General features: G+C 45.4%; 1 non-coding gene across 1 annotated transcript; it reads right to left on the bottom strand.

The window, feature by feature from the left end:
* Positions 1-15173: 15173 nt before the first annotated feature.
* Positions 15174-15261, bottom strand: trnap-ugg (transfer RNA proline (anticodon UGG)). Its single transcript is given in 2 exon segments — positions 15174-15209; positions 15226-15261. It is a non-coding gene; the product is annotated as a tRNA-Pro (tRNA).
* Between the last annotated feature and the right edge of the window lie 1307 nt (positions 15262-16568).

The raw sequence follows: 16568 nt of genomic DNA, 5'->3' as shown, positions 1-16568 counted from the left end.
GATCCAACCCCTTCACAATCTTATATGTTTTAATAAGATCACCTCTCATTCTTTTGAACTACAATGAGTAGAGTCCCAATCTACTCAACCTCTTCTCATATGTCCATCCCATCATCCCCGGGATTAACAGAGTGAAACTTCTTTGTACTGACTCGAGAGCAAGTATGTCCTTTCTTAAGTATGGACACCAAAACTGTACGCAGTATTCCAGGTGCGGTCTCACCAATACCTTGTACAACTGAAGCAATACCTCCCTATTTTTATATTCTATCCCCCTAGCAATGAAAGCCAACATTCCATTGGCCTTCTTAATCACTTGCTGCACCTGCATACTAACCTTTTGAGCTTCGTGCACCAGGACCCCAGATCACTTTGTACTTCATTACTTTCCAGTTTCTTGCCATTAAGATAATAACTTGCTCTACGACTTTTCCTGCCAAAGTGCATAATCTCACACTTTCCAGTATTGTATTCCATCTGCCAAACCTCTGCCCACTTACTTAGCCTGTCGATGTCCCCTTGCAGGTTTTTTATGTCCTCCTCACTCACTACTTTCCCTCCAATCTTAATATCATTTGCAAACTTTGATATGTTACACTTGGTCCCCTCCTCCAAATCGTTAATATAGATTGTAAAGAGTTGGGGACCCAGCACAGACCCCTGCGGAACACCATTAGTTACTGATTGCCAGTCTGGGAATGAACCATTTATCCCAACTCTCTGCCTTCTGTTAGATAGCCAATCCTCTATCCATGCCAGAATATTACCCCCAATCCCGTGATTTTTTATCTTAAGCAATAATCTTTTGTGTGGCACCTTGTCAAATGCCTTTTGGAAGTCTAAATACACCACGTCCACTGGTTCCCCTTTATCCACCCTATACGTTACTTCCTCAAAGAACTCCAGCAAATTTGTCAAACATGACTTCCCCTTCATAAAACCATGCTGACTTTGTCCTATTAAATTATGATTATCCAAATGTCCTGTTACTGTCTGCTTAATAATGGACTCCAAAATTTTACCTACCACAGATGTTAGGCTAACCGGTCTATAGTTTCCAGCCTTCTGTCTATTGCCCTTTTTAAAAAGGATGTTACATTTGCAGTTTTCTAGTCTGCCGGGACCTATCTAATTTTATCTAATATGGACACACACAAATATATTTATAACCATCACTCGTGATTGTTTGCTGAAAAGATACCTTAATTGTTTGTCTTTAAAGCCATGATATTTACATGGCAGCTGCATTGACGTTCCTCCTGAGCAGCTGGAGATTGATAGAGAATGATTTGGGTCCTGAACGATCATTTCTTAGGCGGATTAAAACAAGTTTGAGTGCAAGCCCAATATTAGAAGTCGACGTTAAAAAGGGGCTCATGTGGGACCTTTCGCAAATCGCAATCTACAGTCCCGAAAGCGAGATTCTTACACCTAGATTAAATAGTCACTCTGTCTAGAATACAGGCCTCATCAACTGGTTATCAAACGTAAAATCAAATGGATTTGTCATGTATTTTCCATTGCATTTTGACTGAGACGTGTGCCCGCAGTTCCATTCCGGTTCCAAGCCCTCTATTTACTGTCGATGACTTGCCCGGAATGTGCTTGGAGAAGTGTTAGAATCGCAGTACAGCCCTTCCCACTGTCGCTTCCTCTAAATCTCCATCCAGGATTTTCACCAGTGCAAGGTTCATCAACCTGAGCTACTGTTTAATTTGTTCTCGGCATTAACTGTGCTGATCCTTTAACTTGTTACACTACACCGCATCTCCAAATTTGTCGATTGCACCTCGAGGGCACATTTCATACGTAAACCTGCAACATCTGCCAGAGAAAGATTCAATTTCAGCGGTTCCAACAACAATGAGTCGATCGATATCAACCTCGACCATCCTTAACTACGCTATAGATGCAAATTTCTGCGCTCCTCTGCTTCAGTGACATTTTGTTTCGCAGCGATGGGCAGTTTATGCTCTCTGAGGCTGCAATTGCTGCTTTCCGCTGGCAGAGGGTGCTTGGCGAGAGCGGGACCGGACAGACGGCCTGAACTTCGCTGCTGTCGCGGCCTCACGGACTCCGGGAGCTGGGGAACAACAAACCAACTCATGGGTTTGTAGCGGCACCTGAAATGCGGCTCCGAACTGTTGCTATTGACCGAGGCAGCGCTGCAGGATCCTGTAATGATCTCTCACACAGTCGGTATCTCTGTAGCGTTTGAGTGTGTACAGAACTGTATAGATTAACGGCTGTTAATGTATTTTATTAATCTCTAGCTACAAAAGATGATTGAACCAGGGACCTGTTGTACTTTAGATGGAAGTGATAACCGCTACACTTCGGAAACCGCTGCTCTTTGAATAATTAGAGAAACAGCTCAGAACAGCAATTGTAATCTACAAATACTCTTACCCTACGACGGATTCCATTCCAGTCGAGGAGTTAGCTTTAAGAAAACTGTTCTATTACATAAAACTCTTAGACTGTGTGAAAACGTTATTGTAATCGTCATTAATCAACCGGTAACTCACATGGTTAACGAATCATGGACAAAATTTTAAAACGTTTTTTGTGTTTTGGAAATGATGAATTTTCATCGGTTCTCATTTTGCAGACTGTATTTTAGGAGTTGGGTAAAACTGTTCAGTGCTTATGACACCAGGATCTGGTGCAGCCTTTGGTAAATTCACCAGCTCGCTAACACATGAGAGTAACTCCTGCTTCACTCTTTCATATAAACCCAGGCAATGTGCCTTAATTAAACAACATTGCACCCCCGCACGATTAGACAACCTGAGATGTGCAAGTAAATGAGCATGGATAAATAGCACAGGTCAAGCACAGCTCCAGTTGCGCAATCGGTTAGCGTGCGGTACTGTTCATAACAATAACTATCAGACTTGGAGCTAAATGCCGAGGTTGTGAGTTCGAGCATCATTTAAAGCAGCTAATGTTTTTGCGGTGTGATATTCCGCAAACTGTCTAGTTATTAGTTGTTCCACGTCGGCGCTTAGGATCCTCCGGCCCACCGTGTTGCAATAATTGATGGGAGCTTTAAAGGAGCCCTTCAGTGTTACTTATTGACAGGAGGGAAGGTGGGGCCAGTTTTAACTGTTAAACCAGCAACTATCTGGCAAACAATAACGTGCTGGAAAGAGTTTCGATTTCAACACAGTGACTGAGACTTTGGCACCAACGAGATGATGTGTAAACTCACGAGTTATCTGTACATGTTTCCGACATCATGTTGAACACAAACAACGATTCACCTGAACATGATGTTGAGAAATACAAGGACGGAAGTTACGTACAGACAATCGCCCAAACACCATATCCACAATTAGGTTGTCGCCGACATTCTTGTTATGGGGAGATTTGTGAAAAAATTCAGGGAAACTGCTCATATAAAGAAGTGGATTTAAGAAATGATAAACATATTTCAAATTAATGATCAGGTCCTCTGCGAACTGGGGTCGCACCAGCGCAGGGAAACCTAAGGCAAGCTCACACACAAAATCGGCAGCTTGTTGGTCTAGCGGTATGATTCTCACTTTGGGAACTTCGCTGTTTAAAATGCCACAGGTGCCGGGTCCAAATCCCGGACGAGCCCCGCCACATTTAGTTAAACCTCACCAACTCGTTCATTACAGCTGGAATCGCTTTTGTTTATAAAAGACTAACACATTGAATGATCCGGGACTGTGAGCACACGCGGTTTAAAACAAACACAGGGTGATCCTTGACTGACCACGACCCCGCCCAATATAGACAGTCCTGATTATTATTGCTTATGAAATCGAGGGAAACATAAATCAGGCTGTTTCTATAACGGGCGGCCGAATAGGATGCGCGAATTTTCTAGGGCGCCAAGTTGAAAGTTTACTCCATTATCATTTTTCCCTCTATCTCCGTCATTTCACTCCAGCCAAATGAACTGAGTGTAGGTGTCAGCCGTGGTTCAGCGGCAGCATACTCAAGCCCCACTCCAGAGAATTGAGCACATAATCCAGGCTGACACTCCAGTGCAGTACTGAGGTAGTGCTGCACTGTCGGCGGTGTCGTCTTTCCTTTATGACGTTCAACCGAGGCCTCAGATCCCATGAGAGTATGCCGAAAAGAATGAGGATTTCTGCCCATTATTTATCTCTCAACCAAAGAAAGCAAAGCAGAAAGTCTCGTCATTAAGGTTGATAAATATGTTTGAAATTATATTGCCTCCTAAACGATAAAGTTATATTATTGCTCTCTATTCATTTGGCTTTGTTCCCTCTAGTCTTTCATTTGGTGCCAATCGCAGAGGAACGAAGACAGGTAGAGATGGTTCTTAATCTCCGATTCCCGCTCTACCTTCATTCAAGAACTCCAGTGCTCTGTTTTAATTTTAACAAGATATGAAGAGTGCAGGGGCACAGATTTGAATCACCAGTGCGATTTTGACGAGATTGCGATCACAAAGGCTGTATGAGGCAGAATTCAGTGAAATGCTCGGAAGGTTTATCTGCATCACATTTGCAACGTAATAAAGACGAGGATGGCACTCGTAATCACACGTGCAAAGCACAGCCGATTAACAGTCCATGACCTTAACCCCTCGGCCACCTCATCTCACGAATCCACTGCGCTCAGCCGTACCATTTCCTGCTATTTGCATCTAAGCAGAAATATTCTGAAAGAAATTCCCCTTCCCCACTTGGCCTGCCCGTGCACACAGATCTACTATGTCGAAAATGTGCAATTAGCTTCATGTAAGCAAAAGGCCCTCCGTTATCTGCAGGTGAGAGACTGTCAAAACTGGTCGGTTTGAAGCCAGATTCAGAACAGGGAAGAAAAAGTTTCGCCCAGTTATTTAAACGACCGCGGCAGGACACGTACATGCAATCTTCTGACAACTGATGAATTCGCATCAAAGTCAAATGCATTATCCATTAGGCCACGCGTCCACTGCTACCGGCAAACTTCTTGTTATGGGAGAATTGTAAGCAGATTCAGGGAAACTGCTGATAAAATAATTGGATTAAGGAAAATATAAGCATATTTCAAATTAATGAACATATCCTCTGTGAACTGGGTTCGCAGCAGCGCAATGAAACCTAATGCAACTTCGAGCCCAAAATCGGTGGCTCGTTGGTCTAGGGGTATGATTCTCGCTTAGGGAATTTCACTACTTAAAAATCCCGGACTGAACCCTGCCAACCTTAACAGCTGGATCATCACAGCTAAAATCGCGCTCATGTTAAAAGACTTATACAATTGATGATGCTGACTGTGCGCCCACCCAGTTTAATCATACAGTCATAATGGCACAGACGGAGGCGATTCGGCATATCGAGCCAGTGCCATCTCTCTGTAGAGCAATCAAGTCAGTACCATTCCCTTGCACTATCCCCCTATTCCTGCAATTTTATTTCTCTCAAGTTCCTATCCAGTCTCCCCTTGAAAACATTGAGTGAATTCGGCAGCGGATTCCAGGTCATCATCACTCACTGCGTAATTTTTTGTCTTCACACCCCCCTCTGAATCTCTTGCCTAAAATCTTCAATCTGTGGCCCCTCGACGGAACAGCTCCCTCCTGCCCCAGTACTGGTGCCAGTGTCCCAGGAAGCAAAACCCATTTCTCCCACACCAGTCTTTGAGCCACGCATTTAGCACTCTAATTTTATTTGTCCTAGCCAAATTCGCTCGTGGCTCAGGTAAGTGTTTATTACCCTTGTGGTTCTGCATTTTAATTTGGCCCCTAGCTGCTCAAACTCCCTCAGCAGAACCTCCTTCCTTGTCCTATCTATGTCGTTGGTACCAACATGGACCACGACAACTGGATCCTCCCCCTCCCACTCCAAGTTTCCCTCCAGTCCAGAGGAGATTTCCTTAACCCTGGCACCGGGCAGGCAACACAGCCTTCGGGACTCTCGCTCTCGGCTGCAAAGAACTCTATCTATCCCCCTAACGATACTATCCCCTACCACTACAACATTTCTTTTAACTCCCCCCACTTAAATGGCCCCCTGCTCCATGGTGCTGTTAGCAGGTTGCTCATCCTCACCGCAGTCCCTGTTCTCATCCTCACAAGGGAGTAAGAGCCTCGAACCCGTTGGACAAGTGCAAGGGCTGCGCCTCCTCCAACACTACCTCCTGGATTCCCGTACCTGCCTCACTTCTAGTCACACCATCCTGACCCTGGCCACGGACCAAATCTGAATTAATTAATCTAATTGGTGTGAATACCTCGTGATACACAGAGTCCAGGTAACTCTCCCCCTCCCTGATGTGTCTCAGTATTTGAAGCTTGGACTCCAGCTCTTCAACACAGAGCCGGAATTCCTCGAGCAGCCAACACTTACTGCAAATGTGATCACCGTGAGCATCAATGGTGTTCACCAGCTCCCACATATTGCAGCAGCAACATAGCACCTGATCTCCCATTCTATGTAATTAATTAAATTTCTTAATATTATTCTTAAATATCCTCTGCCCCGATTCTAGATGGTGAATAACACACCGTAGAAACTATAAACCAAAGAGATTTAAGCTTAAAAAGGGAGAAATACTTACCAACCAATCACTTACACGCTTTCTGGTGACGTCACACTTGGATTACTTTTTACCTCTCTCCTTCCCTCCGAGTTCCCAGACTGGAGATTGGTCTCTGGGGCCTTAACTGGTCTCTGGGACTTTTATAGCCCCGCTCTGCCGCTCAGGATTCCCGCCGATGCTGTGAGGCCTTAACTGGTCTCTGGGACTTTTATAGCCAAGCTCTGCCGCTCAGGATTCCCGCCGATGCTGTGAGGCCTTAACTGGTCTCTGGGACTTTTATAGCCCCGCTCTGCCGCTCAGGATTCCCGCCGATGCTGTGAGGTCTTAACTGGTCTCTGGGACTTTTATAGCCCCGCTCTGCCGCTCAGGATTCCCGCCGACGCCGTGAGGCCTTAACTGGTCTCTGGGACTTTTATAGCCCCGCTCTGCCGCTCAGGATTCCCGCCGACGCCGTGAGGCCTTAACTGGTCTCTGGGACTTTTATAGCCCCGCTCTGCCACTCAGGATTCCCGCCGACGCTGTGAGGTCTTAACTGGTCTCTGGGACTTTTATAGCCCCGCTCTGCCGCTCAGGATTCCCGCCGATGCTGTGAGGCCTTAACTGGTCTCTGGGACTTTTATAGCCCCGCTCTGCCGCTCAGGATTCCCGCCGATGCTGTGAGGCCTTAACTGGTCTCTGGGGCCTTTTATAGCCCCGCTCTGCCGCTCAGGATTCCCGCCGATGCTGTGAGGTCTTAACTGATCTCTGGGACTTTTATAGCCCCGCTCTGCCGCTCAGGATTCCCGCCGATGCTGTGAGGTCTTAACTGGTCTCTGGGACTTTTATAGCCCCGCTCTGCCGCTCAGGATTCCCGCCGATGCTGTGAGGTCTTAACTGGTCTCTGGGACTTTTATAGCCAAGCTCTGCCGCTCAGGATTCCCGCCGATGCTGTGAGGTCTTAACTGGTCTCTGGGACTTTTATAGCCCCGCTCTGCCGCTCAGGATTCCCGCCGACGCTGTGAGGCCTTAACTGGTCTCTGGGACTTTTATAGCCCCGCTCTGCCGCTCAGGATTCCCGCCGACGCTGTGAGGCCTTAACTGGTCTCTGGGGCCTTTTATAGCCCCGCTCTGCCAATCAGGATTCCCGCCGACGCTGTGAGGCCTTAACTGGTCTCTGGGACTTTTATAGCCCCACTCTGCCGCTCAGGATTCCCGCCGATGCTGCGAGGCCTCACCTGGTCTCTGGGACTTTTATAGCCCCGCTCTGCCGCTCAGGATTCCCGCCGATGCTGTGAGGCCTTAACTGGTCTCTGGGACTTTTATAGCCCCGCTCTGCCGCTCAGGATTCCCGCCGATGCTGTGAGACCTTACCTGGTCTCTGGGGCCTTTTATAGCCCCGCTCTGCCAATCAGGATTCCCATCTACGCTGTGAGGCCTTAACTGGTCTCTGGGGCCTTTTATAGCCCCGCTCTGCCGCTCAGGATTCCCGCCGATGCTGTGAGGTCTTACCTGGTCTCTGGGACTTTTATAGCCCCGCTCTGCCGCTCAGGATTCCCGCCGACGCTGTGAGGCCTTACCTGGTCTCTGGGGCCTATTATAGCCCCGCTAAAACAGGTTTGCTCACAATCTTGCTTTGGTGTTTCACAGTTGCGAGAAATCCCGGGTTCAAATCCCGGACGAGTCCCGCTACATTTTAGTCAAAACTGAGCTTCTTCTAGCCAATCAACATTGCAGAAAACTTAAATACTTTCTATTAAAAACAAGTGATTTCGTGTCATTTTGTCCATATCTTTCGAAATCACAGAGCTTCACTGAAGCAACTGAAAACCAACCAACTGAGAAAAGTTAAAGGCTCCCAGGTGTATTCTGCTCGGTGTCTCATTGGACGCCTTGCACCCGTGTTCGATTCCGGCCAATGCAGGAACTTTACATTTTTCTTTCTGCATCCATGAGCTCGCCTGAATTGGGATAAACTTACATTCAGCTTCAATCTTCTTGAAACACCCTCTTCCCTGAATATTGGTCAGTCCTGCTTTCTCTGGCGCTGAAAGGATGTGAGAAGCTGCCTTGTGAATTGGTCCTATGTGTGCCGAATTCAAACCGTACAGGTTTCTGTACTGGCCAGGAATCAAACCGGCATGAGCAGCCTGCCTGGTCTGATTAAACGGGATGCACACCTCATCTTTCATTTAAGCACTTTCCATCCTGTCTGAACTAATGGAAAGCCTTTTGCTTACAGAAGCTGATTCTACATTTTCACCATTGTCGATCTGGGTGCACAGGCAGGACAAGCGGTGAAGTGGACTTTCTTGTGGAGTATTTCTGTTTGGATGCAAAAAGCAGGAAATGGAATGTCTGAGTTGTCGTAGTCGGGAGACGAGAGGTTAAGACGATGGAATGTTAATCCATTGTGCTTATTTATTGTGTTGAATGTTTGATGCTGAAAACCCTTCCCAGCATTTGACTGAATCTTACATAAAATTAGCTTTAAATTCTAATCTCGTCCAAACCACTGGACTTGGCCCCTTCATTGTTCATATCTTGTTTAAATCAACACAGACCATTGGAATTCTTCACCTTCTTCAAAGAAGGTTAAACAGAGACCGCGAATCAGAGAGAGAACTTTCTTCCTTCTTCCTTCAGTTCGTTCGGCTGGAGTGAAATGACGGAGATAAAAAGGATGACATCCAAACAGAAACAATGTGCATGAAAGTCCTCTTCACCGCAAGTCCTGCCCGTTGCACCCGGATCCACAGCGTTGCAAATGTACAGTCAGCTTCTGTGAACAAAAGGAATTTAGATATTTCCGTTACATGAGGTCAGTGATTGTTAGAAATGGTCAGGTGTAAAACAGGTCCGATCCAGGTTGGAACCCAGTGTGCAAACCGACTGCTGATGCACATTCCAAGCATTTCACTGAAACTTACGTGAAATACAATTTCGTGAAAATTGCACTGGTGTGGCTGGTCTGTGCCCCTGCATTACTCATATCTTGTTAAAATTAAAATATTCCAAGAAATTCCTCAACCCACCTTGAATGAAAGTGGAGATGCGATCGCGAATCGGAGACTGAGAACCCTTTCTTCCTTCTTCCTTCCTCTGAGATTGGCACCGAATGAAATACTAGCGGCAACAGAGGCAAATGATTAGGGAGCAGAAACATAAATTTCTCCTTTGGAGGCAATTTAATTTCAAAAATATTTATCAAACTTAATGACGAGATTTTCTGTTTTTGGGACTTTGGTTGAGAGATAAATAATGCGCGAGAAATCCTCGTTCTTTTCAGCATCCTCTCATGGGATCTGAAGCCCCAGTTTAACATCTTACTAGAAAGACGGCACTGCCGACAGTGCAGCACGACCTCAGTACAGCCCTGGAGGGTCGGCCTGGTTTATGCACTCAAGTCTCTGGAGTGTGGCTTGAGTATGCTACCGCTGAGCCACGGCTGACACCGAAACTCAGTTCATTTGGCTGGAGTAAAATGACGGAGATAAAGGGAAAAATGATAATGGAGTAAACTTTCAACTTGGCGTCCAAGATTAAACCGGGCATCGTTTTAGAAACAGCCCGAATTATGTTGCCAAAGATTTCATAAGCTTTGAAAATCAGGCCTGTCTATAATGGGCGGGGTCATGGTCATTTGCGAATCATTCTGGGTCTGTTTAAAACGGGAGTGCTCACAGTCCCGCATCATTCTGTGTCTGTTTGAAATGGCAGAGCTCACAATCTCGGATCATGCCGTTTATTTAGAAGCGGAGCGATTTCAGCTTTGATGCCCGAGTTCTTGAGTTTAACAAAATGCGTCAGGGCCCGTCCGGGATTTGAACCCGGGACCTCTCGCATTTTAATCGTGAAATGCCCAAAGCGAGAATCATACCCCTAGACCAACGAGCCGCCGAAGTCATTCGCCCATTTGCATTGAGTTTCACTGCGCTGGTGCGAATCCAGCTCACAGAGGACCTGTTTATTCAGTTGAAATATTATTATCTTTTCCTCAATCCACTTCTTTTTTCGAGCAGCTTCCTTGAACCTGCTCACAATTCGCCCCATAAAAAGAGATGCAGCAGCATTAGCGGCCGCATAGACTAATGGATAAGGCGTCTGACTTCGGTTGCAAATTCTTCAGTTATCAGAAGATTGAAGGTTCAAATCCTACAAAGGTCGTTTAATTATCTGGGCGACACTTTTTACATTCTGAATCTGGCGTGAAACCGGCCATTTTTGACAGCCCCTCATCTGAAGTAACGGAAGGCCTGTTGCTTACATTTAGCTGATTGTACATTTTCAACATTGTAGATCTGTGTGCACGGGCAGGATAAGCGGTGAAGTTGAATTTCTTTCAGGGTAGTTCGAATTAGATGCAAAAAGCAAGAAATGGAATGTCTGAGAGCATTGCCTTGGTGAGACGAGGTGGCCGAGAGGTTAAGGCGATGGACTGCTAATCCATTAGTGCTCTGCACGCGTGGGTTGGAATCCCATTCTCGTCGTTACTGCATTGCACGTTTGATGCTGATGCACTTTCCAAGCATTTCACTGAATCTTACTTGAAATACAATTTCGTGAAAATTGTGCTGGTGTTGCTGGTCTGTGCTCTTGCATTACTCATATCTTGTTAAAATAAAAATATTCCAAGAAATTCCTCTACCCACCTTGAATGAAAGTGGAGATGAGATCGCGAATCGGAGACTGAGAACCCTCTCTTCCTTCCTCTGAGATTGGCACCGAATGAAAGACTCGCGGCAACAGAGGCAATTGATTAGGGAGCAGAAACATAAATTTCTCCTTTGGGGGCAATTTAATTTCAAAAATATTTATCAAACCTAATGACGAGATTTTCTGTTTTTGGGACTTTGGTTGAGAGATAAATAATGCGCGCGAAATCCTCGTTCTTTTCAGCATTCTCTCATGGGATCTGAAGCCCCAGTTTAACATCTTACAAGAAAGGCGGCACTGCCAACAGTGCAGCACGACCTCAGTACTGCCCTGGAGTGTGAGCCAGGATTATACACTCAAGTCTCTGGAGTGTGGCTTGAGTATGCTACCGCTGAGCCACGGCTGGCACCTAAACTCAGTTCATTTGGCTGGAGTAAAATGACGGAGATAAAGGGAAAAATGATAATGGAGTAAACTTTCAACTTGACGTCCAAGATTAAACCGGGCATCGTTTTAGAAACAGCCCGATTTATGTTGCCATAGATTTCATAAGCTTTGAAAATCAGGCCTGTCTATAATGGGCGGGGTCGTGGTCACTTGCGAATCATTCAGGGTCTGTTTGAACCGGGAGTGCTCACAGTCCCGCATCATTCTGTGTCTGTTTGAAATGGCAGAGCTCACAATCTCGGATCATGCCGTTTATTTAGAAGCAGAGCGATTTCAGCTTTGATAACCGAGTTGTTGAGTTTAAGAAAAGGTGTCAAGACTCGTCCGGGATTTGAACCAGGGACCTCTCGCATTTTAATCGTGAAACGCCCAAAGCAAGAATCATACCCCTAGACCAACGAGCCGCCCATGTCATTTTTTCATTTGCATTGAGTTTCACTGCGCTTGTGCGAATCCAGCTCACAGAGGACCTGTTTATTCAGTTTAAATATTATTATCTTTTCCTCAATCCACTTCTTTTTTCGAGCAGTTTCCTTGAACCTGCTCACAATTCGCCCCATAAAAAGAAATGCAGCGGCATGAGCGGCCGCATAGACTAATGGATAAGGCGTCTGACTTCGGTTGCAAATTCTTCAGTTATCAGAAGATTGAAGGTTCAAATTCTTCAGTTATCAGAAGATTGAAGGTTCAAATCCTACAAAGGTCGTTTAATTATCTGGGCGACACTTTTTATATTCTGAATCTGGCGTGAAACCGGCCATTTTTGACAGCCCCTCATCTGAAGTAACGGAAGGCCTGTTGCTTACATTTAGCTGATTGTACATTTTCAACATTGTAGATCTGTGTGCACGGGCAGGATAAGCGGTGAAGTTGAATTTCTTTCAGGGTAGTTCTAATTAGATGCAAAAAGCAAGAAATGGAATGTCTGAGAGCATTGCCGCGGTGAGACGAGGTGGCCGAGAGGTTAAGGCGATGGACTGCTAATCTACTGTGCTCTGCACGCGCGGGTTGGAATCCCATTCTCGTCGTTACTGTATTACACGTTTGATGCTGATCCACTTTCCAAGCAATTCACTGAATCTTACTTGAAATACAATTTCGTGAAAATTGTGCTGGTGTTGCTGGTCTGTGCCCTTGCATTACTCATATCTTGTTAAAATTAAAATATTCCAAGAAATTCCTCAACCCACCTTGAATGAAAGTGGAGATGAGATCGCGAATCGGAGACTGAGAACCCTCTCTTCCTTCCTCTGAGATTGGCACCGAATGAAAGACTCGCGGCAACAGAGGCAATTGATTAGGGAGCAGAAACATAAATTTCTCCTTTGGGGGCAATTTAATTTCAAAAATATTTATCAAAATTAATGACGAGATTTTCTGTTTTTGGGACTTTGGTTGAGAGATAAATAATGCGCGAGAAATCCTCGTGCTTTTCAGCATTCTCTCATGGGATCTGAAGCCCCAGTTTAATATCTTACTAGAAAGACGGCACTGCCAACAGTGCAGCACGACCTCAGTACTGCCCTGGAGTGTGAGCCAGGATTTTCCACTCAAGTCTCTGGAGTGTGGCTTGAGTATGCTACCGCTGAGCCACGGCTGACACCTAAACTCAGTTCATTTGGCTGGAGTAAAATGACGGAGACAAAGGGAATAATGATAATGGAGTAAACTTTCAACTTGGCGTCCAAGATTAAACCGGGCATCGTTTTAGAAACAGCCCGATTTATGTTGCCATAGATTTCATAAGCTTTGAAAATCAGGCCTGTCTATAATTGGCGGGGTCGTGGTCACTTGCGAACCATTCTGGGTCTGTTTAAACCGGGAGTGCTCACAGTCCCGCATCATTCTGTGTCTGTTTGAAATGGCAGAGCTCACAATCTCGGATCATGCCGTTTATTTAGAAGCAGAGCGATTTCAACTTTGATGACCGGGTTGCTGAGCTTAACAAAATGTGTCAAGGCTCGTCCGGGATTTGAACCCGTTACCTCTTGCATTTTAATCGTGAAACGCCCAAAGCGAGAATCATACCCCTAGTCCAACGAGCCGCCCATGTCATTCTTCCATTTGCATTGAGTTTCACTGCGCTGGTGCGAATCCAGCTCACAGAGGACCTGTTTATTCAGTTTAAATATTATTATCTTTTCCTCAATCCACTTCTTTTTTCGAGCAGTTTCCTTGAACCTGCTCACAATTCGCCCCATAAAAAGAGATGCAGCGGCATGAGCGGCCGCATAGACTAATGGATAAGGCGTCTGACTTCGGTTGCAAATTCTTCAGTTATCAGAAGATGGAAGGTTCAAATCCTACAAAGGTCGTTTAATTATCTGGGCGACACTTTTTATATTCTGACTCTGGCGTGAAACCGGCCATTTTTGACAGCCCCTCATCTGAAGTAACGGAGGGCCTGTTGCTTACATTTAGCTGATTGTACATTTTCAACATTGTAGATCTGTGTGCACGGGCAGGATAAGCGGTGAAGTTGAATTTCTTTCAGGGTAGTTCTAATTAGATGCAAAAAGCAAGAAATGGAATGTCTGATAGCATTGCCTCGGTGAGACGAGGCGGCCGAGAGGTTAAGGCGATGGACTGTTAATCTATTGTGCTCTGCACGCGTGGGTTGGAAGCCCATTCTCGTCGTTACTGTATTACACGTTTGATGCTGATGCACTTTCCAAGCATTTCACTGAATCTTACTTGAAATACAATCTCGTGAAACTTGTGCTGGTGTTGCTGGTCTGTGCCCTTGCATTACTCATATCTTGTTAAAATTAAAATATTCCAAGAAATTCCTCAACCCACCTTGAATGAAAGTGGAGATGAGATCGCGAATCGGAGACTGAGAACCGTCTCTTCCTTCCTCTGAGATTGGCACCGAATGAAAGACTCGCGGCAACAGAGGCAATTGATTAGGGAGCAGAAACATAAATTTCTCCTTTGGGGGCAATTTAATTTCAAAAATATTTATCAAACTTAATGACGAGATTTTCTGTTTTTGGGACTTTGGTTGAGAGATAAACAATGCGCGAGAAATCCTTGTGCTTTTCAGTATTCTCTCATGGGATCTGAAGCCCCAGTTTAACATCTTACTAGAAAGACGGCACTGCCAACAGTGCAGCATGACCTCAGTACTGCCCTGGAGTGTGAGCCAGGATTATACACTCAAGTCTCTGGAGTGTGGCTTGAGTATGCTACCGCTGAGCCACGGCTGTCACCTAAACTCAGTTCATTTGGCTGGAGTAAAATGACGGAGATAAAGGGAATAATAATAATGGAGTAAACTTTCAACTTGGCGTCCAAGATTAAGCCGGGCATCGTTTTACAAACAGCCCGATTTATGTTGCCATAGATTTCATAAGCTTTGAAAATCAGGCCTGTCTATAATGGGCGGGTTCGTGGTCACTTGCGAATCATTCTGGGTCTGTTTAAACCGGGAGTGCTCACAGTCCCGCATCATTCTGTGTCTGTTTGAAATGGCAGAGCTCACAATCTCGGATCATGCCGTTTATTTAGAAGCAGAGCGATTTCAGCTTTGATGACCGAGTTGTTGAGTTTAACAAAATGTGGCAGGGCTCGTCCGGGATTTGAACCCGGGACCTCTCGCATTTTAATCATGAAACGCCCAAAGCGAGAATCATACCCCTAGACCAACGAGCCGGCCATGTCATTCGTCCATTTGCATTGCGTTTCACTGCGCTGGTGCGAATCCAGCTCACAGAGGACCTGTTTATTCAGTTTAAATATTATTATCTTTTCCTCAATCCACTTCTTTTTTCGAGCAGTTTCCTTGAACCTGCTCACAATTCGCCCCATAAAAAGAGATGCAGCGGCATTAGCGGCCGCATAGACTAATGGATAAGGCGTCTGACTTCGGTTGCAAATTCTTCAGTTATCAGAAGATTGAAGGTTCAAATCCTACGGAGGTCGTTTAATTATCTGGGCGACACTTTTTATATTCTGAATCTGGCGTGAAACCGGCCATTTTTGACAGCCCCTCATCTGAAGTAACGGAAGGCCTGTTGCTTACATTTAGCTGATTGTACATTTTCAACATTGTAGATCTGTGTGCACGGGCAGGATAAGCGGTGAAGTTGAATTTCTTTCAGGGTAGTTCTAATTAGATGCAAAAAGCAAGAAATGGAATGTCTGATAGCATTGCCTCGGTGAGACGAGGTGGCCGAGAGGTTAAGGCGATGGACTGCTAAGCTATTGTGCTCTGCACGCGTGGGTTGGAATCCCATTCTCGTCGTTACTGTATTACACGTTTGATGCTGATGCACTTTCCAAGCATTTCACTGAATCTTACTTGAAATACAATTTCGTGAAAATTGTGCTGGTGTTGCTGCTCTGTGCCCTTGCATTACTCATATCTTGTTAAAATTAAAATATTCCAAGAAATTCCTCAACCCACCTTGAATGAAAGTGCAGATGAGATCGCGAATCGGAGACTGAGAACCCTCTCTTCCTTCCTCTGAGATTGGCACCGAATGAAAGACTCGCGGCAACAGAGGCAATTGATTAGGGAGCAGAAACATAAATTTCTCCTTTGGGGGCAATTTAATTTCAAAAATATTTATCAAACTTAATGACGAGATTTTCTGTTTTTGGGACTTTGGTTGAGAGATAAATAATGCGCGAGAAATCCTCGTGCTTTTCAGCATTCTCTCATGGGATCTGAAGCCCCAGTTTAACATCTTACTAGAAAGACGGCACTGCCAACAGTGCAGCACGACCTCAGTACTGCCCTGGAGTGTGAGCCAGGATTATACACTCAAGTCTCTGGAGTGTGGCTTGAGTATGCTACCGCTGAGCCACGGCTGACACCTAAACTCAGTTCATTTGGCTGGAGTAAAATGACGGAGATAAAGGGAATAATAATAATGAAGTAAACTTTCAACTTGGCGTCCAAGATTAAGCCGGGCATCGTTTTACAAACAGCCCGATTTATGTTGCTATAGATTTCA

The sequence above is a fragment of the Somniosus microcephalus genome, unplaced genomic scaffold, assembly GCF_052327205.1.
Source record: "Somniosus microcephalus isolate GS21.2 unplaced genomic scaffold, FLI_Smic_1.0 unresolved_chr1, whole genome shotgun sequence".
Taxonomy (NCBI): Eukaryota; Metazoa; Chordata; class Chondrichthyes; order Squaliformes; family Somniosidae; genus Somniosus; species Somniosus microcephalus.
The sequence above is the reverse complement of the archived record's forward strand: the minus strand, read 5'-3'. Positions and strand labels throughout refer to the sequence as shown.